Source organism: Lactuca virosa, chromosome 8, assembly GCF_052849685.1.
Source record: "Lactuca virosa cultivar CGN04683 chromosome 8, Lactuca_virosa_CGN04683_v6, whole genome shotgun sequence".
Taxonomy (NCBI): Eukaryota; Viridiplantae; Streptophyta; class Magnoliopsida; order Asterales; family Asteraceae; genus Lactuca; species Lactuca virosa.
Genome location: NC_136433.1, coordinates 295992844 through 295998945, shown reverse-complemented (window position 1 = coordinate 295998945; position 6102 = coordinate 295992844). Strand labels below are relative to the sequence as shown.

Here is a 6102-nt window from a genome sequence, read left to right as displayed (position 1 = left end):
CCTGAGGGTTTCATAGATCCAAAATATCCAAATAGAGTGTGTAAGCTTGAAAGGTCCATATATGGACTAAAACAAGCGTCTCGCAGCTGAAACCTTTGCTTTCATGAAAAGATCAAGGAGTTTGGTTTTTCAAGAAGTGAAGGAGAGTCCTGCGTATATATCAAATCTAGTGGGAGTAATGTAGTCTTCCTAGTGTTGTATGTGGATGACATACTCCTTATAGGAAACGATATCCCGACGTTGCAAGGTGTTAAGACGTGGCTTGGGAGTTGTTTCGCTATGAAAGATCTAGGAGAAGCTGCATACATACTTGGTATAAGGATCTATAGAGATAGATCAAAACGTCTAATAGGACTGACCCAGAGTAGATACTTGGATAAGATCTTGAAGAAATTCAAGATGCAGGACTCCAGGAAAGGGTATCTACCTATGCAACATGGCACGAAATTGAGTAAGACTCAATGTCCTAGTTCTAGTGATGAACATGAAAGAATGAGTCGAGTCCTATATGCTTCTGCTATAGGATCGATCATGTATGCCATGACATGTACTCGTCCTGACGTCTCATTTGCTCTGAGTATGGTGAGTCGTTTTCAGGACAACCCAGGCGAAAGTCATTGGACGGCAGTAAAGAACATTTTGAAATACCTAAGAAGAACAAAGGATATGTTCTTGGTATATGGGGGTAAAGATGACATGAAAGTTACAGGTTATACAGATGCCAGTTTCCAGACTGATAGGGACAACTCATGTTCGCAGTCAGGATGGGTATTCTTGCTCAATGGAGGAGCGGTCACTTGGAAGAGCTCCAAGCAGTCGACAGTGGCAGACTCTACATGCGAGTCAGAGTATATAGCGGCTAGTGAAGCTGCAAAAGAAGCTACATGGATGAAGAATTTCATTGATGATCTTGGTGTCGTTCCGAGCATCAAGGATCCCTTAGAAATCTTCTGTGATAATGAGGGTGCAGTCGCTTTGACTAAAGAACCCAAATACCATGGTAACTCAAGACATATACTTAGAAAGTTCCACTATGTGAGACATCGAGTCGAGGATGGAGATATTGTTGTGAGCAGAGTATCGTCAGAGGAGAATCCAGCCGATCCGTTCACTAAACCACTATCAAGGATCAAGCATGATGGTCATACTAGATCTATAGGCATTAGATTTGCTGAAGATATGGTGTAGTTGTTTAGTTGTTTAGTTTGATAATCCTTGAAACATTTTATAGTATGAATTTGTAATAGAATTGATGTTTATTTTATGGAGACTTAATAAAGTGTTGGATTGCTATCATTTCTATTTATTTATTACCGTGTTTCACTTTTGCATTTTTAGAACCCACTTCCCGAGTACTAAGTACTCAAATCTCCACAGTCGGTCATACTCTTGGAAGTAAGTAGTGATTCCAGACTGTCATGAGTGTTGATGGATTGACCATTTTGATTGAGCATGACATAGTGATTGTGTCAACACTTATGAGTGCTTAATAGTGATTTAAGTAGTGGAACAACCCGCACTTAGAGATTACTTCATGGATTAAGTCACGAGTAATTCTAATATGATAATATTTTCTATTCTTCAAACCGAGATACATGTGGGGCTTTGCTCTAAGATTATGTTATGCATTGGTATACTCCAACGCCATCCGTAACTAGTGGCTATAACGGGTATATTCATGTGTGACATGATGAAATAGTCAAAGACTATGTAGTCAAAGTTTATTCGTCCCTTCTGCCTTAATAGGAGAATCGATATCTATGGGCCCCTCGATGATTTGGTGCTGACATCTAAAATACCTGGCCGAGTGCTGACTAGAATTGATGTGTTCGATTTAGTAGTCAAATGTAGTCGTCACAAATCTATATCGGGAAACATAATTTTGAATTCTGAGATTGACCATTATCCATGTCTCGAATTCATACAGATATCATGAGGATGAAGGAATAGTTGATCACTTACCTGAGGGCTGAAACTGATTAGATCAGAGTTCGGCAGATGCATTGGATGGCATTCTCTCTGTTGATTATTAGATGGATATAAGACTATATATAGTTGATGACTTGTCCAAGTGGGAGACTGTTGGAAGTGTGTCCAAGGTCATTAACTAATTGGTGATATTTCTAATAATAGCAGGGTCCTCTTGGGTTGCCCTCAAGACTCAAAGTTGAGTAGAATAAATAATAGGAGTGATTAGTTTATTAATTATTATTGTTTAATAATTAATTAGAAACTAATTAGAAAACAATTTGGGAATTAATTAACAGTTTGATTATTAGAAGGGTTGAATGTGAATTAATCAATAGTTGGTTGATCAGGGAACATTCCAGAACCCTAGAATGAAGGGGGTTGGACGAAATCTCCCTTTGGATAAAGGGAATTTCGTTCTTAGCCTATCCCATCCCACATGGATGGAAGGATAAAACCCTAGGAGGTATCCAAGGCTATAAATAGGGCCTTAGGGATTCATTCCTCCTGGCTTATTTTTTGGCTTGAGTATTCGCCACCTTCTTTCTCCCTCATTGTGGAAGAACTTTCCTGATAGTTCATCCCTCCTAGTTTAATATTTGTTTCTACTCTTTCAGTTCATTGGGTGTGAACCAAGAGAGGGATTCTAGTTTGGATCCTCATCATCCAAACAAGGTGGCACACACAAGGAGTCAAACTCGAAGATCATTAGCTGCTAAAGAGGTTAGTATTCTTCCTTGTATTTTCGGATTTCATAGGGTAGAAGTAATAGTATGAAGCCATAGATCCATAGGGTGCATGTACACTTAGGTAAATCATTTTGTTGTTTCGATTCTTCCGCTGCCTAGCCACATAGTGTATTTGATGCATGTATTACCCAACATAAACAACTCGAATATACATCTCGTTGAACCCTCGATACTCATATAGGATTATCATCTGCAATCTCAACCTCTAATGGATACTCCAGCTCCCCTGAAGCATCGACAAACCTCGTGTTGAGTGTGAGAGATACAAAGGATCAGGTGGTCCCCAAATCAAACAAAACCAAAGCAGAGATATCGTTCACAAGGAAAGACCCTAAAAGCAAAACACAGATATAAGCAGGAAAATCAACATTAATAAATGGATAAGGAGAAGATACATACCCGTCACCACATTTGGTGCTGCACAAGCCTCCTCGGCTGTCAGCTGAAACGCACTGCTCCTTACAACAGGCACCTCCGCCTTGCCCTGAAGGCCATCCGTGATCCTCAAGGTCGTCGGAGCGGGTGCTGCAATTGGTCCTATCGCTGCTAAACTCAGACAATCGGCCTTTTTATCACCCTTCTGTTTGCATGGAAAACAAATCGGACTCGATCCCTGGATGGTGGCTGTGCAATCCCGACTAAAGTGCCCAGTCTTGTCGCACTTGTAGCAGCCTGAACCACCTCCCCTGCAAGCTCCATCCTACGCCTTGCCGCACTTGCCACAGCAGCCCCAACCCTGTTGCTCCCTCGATCTCGAATAAAAAACCTTGGGCCTCATGCCCGAACTCTTAAAACCCTAAACATGATCCGAATTCCTCTTCTTCTCCATATACAGATCAATCCATTTCTCTGACTAACGCCACCATATCATCCAATGTCTTGCAACTGGATCTAGTTACAAGTTGTCTGATTTCGCTCCTCAACATCTTGTGGTATCTCACCTTCTTAATCTCCTCATCCGCCACATACTACAGAACCGATAACGACCACTCACGGAACATAGCGGTGATCTCTACCACCATCTCAGTAGTCTGGAAAAGGTCCTGAAACTCCCTTGCCAATTGTTGGACCTCAATCACAGGTGTAAACTCGGCCGAAAACCTCGTCACAAAATCTTCCCAAGTCATCGACTCAACCACCTTGACTCCAAAGGCGTGTCCAACCAATCTCAAGTTCCGTCTTTCAGAAGACAGGAAACAAGTATGAAATTTGCCCCCTCAGTGCAACAAATAGTACAGAAGGCGTTCGTGACATCAGCTAATCAACACCTACTCACAATTGGGTCCTTCTTCCCGAAGAACTCCAAAGCCCCACATTCCAGAAAATCACAGAAAGTGAAAGTGAGAGCTCCCATCACCACCACCATCTTAGAACAAAAAGATCCCAAGCGCTCATCTAGAATCTCCATGATACCCTCCTTGATTGTACTAAATATCACATGAGTCTGCTCAAGAATACTGCGGGTAGTCTCTGATGAAATGAACTCCCGTATCTGATCATCCATATATCCGGCCCCAGAGCCCGAACCCAAACCATCACCGGTACCAGAACCAATACCAGAACCTCCACGAGTGACCACTATACTGAAAATAAACCATATGGACCATCAAAATATACACGAAGAATCCCACATTCTACAAGCTTCCTGGTATCATCATGACTTTCCTTGACTAGAGTATAGATCTTATACTCCCTTCCATATCTATTCATACTTTCCTCAAGAATTGCCTTGAATCCCCTAAGTTACTTCCCTATCAATCATAACAACCCTTATCAAAACAAGGCTCTCGGCACCGAATCACCTCCTAGGTTTTCCTAGGGCTACTACCACACCACTGTCCACTATCAGCTGCATAAGGAACTCCCCCATAACACCATCCAACTAGCTCAGAAATACAATTACATACCACCGACACCAGATAATTCTTCGAATGAAAGGTCTCACACTAGAATAGTTGGACTCAAACAAGAAATGTGTGATAGGGTTAAACCTAACCATCTAAAATTATCTAATCTCATTAATATATAACTTAGCGTATCCGCTTACTAGTTTTCTAGTGTTAATGGAAACTACTAAAAGCACAAAGCAAGCATCATTCGAGCATTGAGTAATCGAAATCAAAGCATAACCTAAACAAGCCATCCTATCACTAATTGTTCAGTACTAGCATGCAAGTCTACAAGCTCATACAGTAGGTATATAAAGGCATCTCTCCTAGCATTCTATCATGCAATCATGAGCAGATCCTTAGCCCTAATCTAGCATGTGATCCACAGATTCACAATTCAAAGCATAACACAAAACATGTATGGCTATTTTAGGAAAAATTATTGGAGCTTGGTCGATTGCATGCACACCACACCTTTCTTTTATAAAAAAAATTCTTTTATAAAACATTTCTTCTTATGAAAATTTACCAAATCCTTAGTTTGAGTTCAGGAACACCCGAGAGTATGCCCGAATCCCTCAAACCAAGGCCCTGATACCAACTTGTAACGTCCCAAAACTTAGAATCAATTTTTTTTGTTTTTATATTGAATATAATATCAACCAAACGTGTTTATCAAAACCATACGTAAATCATAATGTATCCATAATCATCCAAAAAACTGTAGTGGTGTTGATTATGATGGCATGTGCGGAATATGAAAGATCTAGTGAATCATCATGTAAAATCAAGAACACAAGGAGTAAATAAATCTTTTTAAGCTCATATTAGATCTAGAAAGAATATACAAATGGGTTTGTGTCACACCCCGATCCTTGTCGGAATCGATCAAGGCGTGATATATTGTTCAAAGTCTCATGACAACTATGTTATAATATGATTAGATTCAATTAAGTACTAAGTATGCAAACAAGATCCACAACATACAAATACAAATCCAAATACGAACAACATTTATTACATCAAATTTAAATAGTCTTGTGGATTTCTAAGGCACAACCTATTCTTCATCAACTTCATTCTTCAAATCTGCATCATGGGTAAAAACAGGTCAACTACGAGAGTTGGTGAGTAATCTAATTTTAGTAGAGAAAATTTGTGAAGTTGAAACATTTATAATTTGAAATTTGTTTTCTTTTGAAGTCGGCAAACAATTGTATTTGAGATAACGGTTTATAAATCAAAAATTGATTAACAAATGATAACAACAACAATAAGTCCTCACCCTATATATACATATGTATATATATATATATATATATATATATATATATATATATATATATATATATATATATATATATATAAATATATATATAGGATGGAGCATCTAATCATCATACACACTCAACCACGTGCGATCAATCACCTTAGCGTCCCAAGGCGGGGTGGTCAACCCAATAGCGCTATTATTGTCCATAACGTACCTCAAGAAT

General features: G+C 39.4%; 1 pseudogene; it reads left to right on the top strand.

Moving 5' to 3' along the window:
* Positions 1-399: 399 nt before the first annotated feature.
* Positions 400-1188, top strand: LOC145131639 (secreted RxLR effector protein 161 pseudogene; annotated as a pseudogene).
* Positions 1189-6102: the final 4914 nt, after the last annotated feature.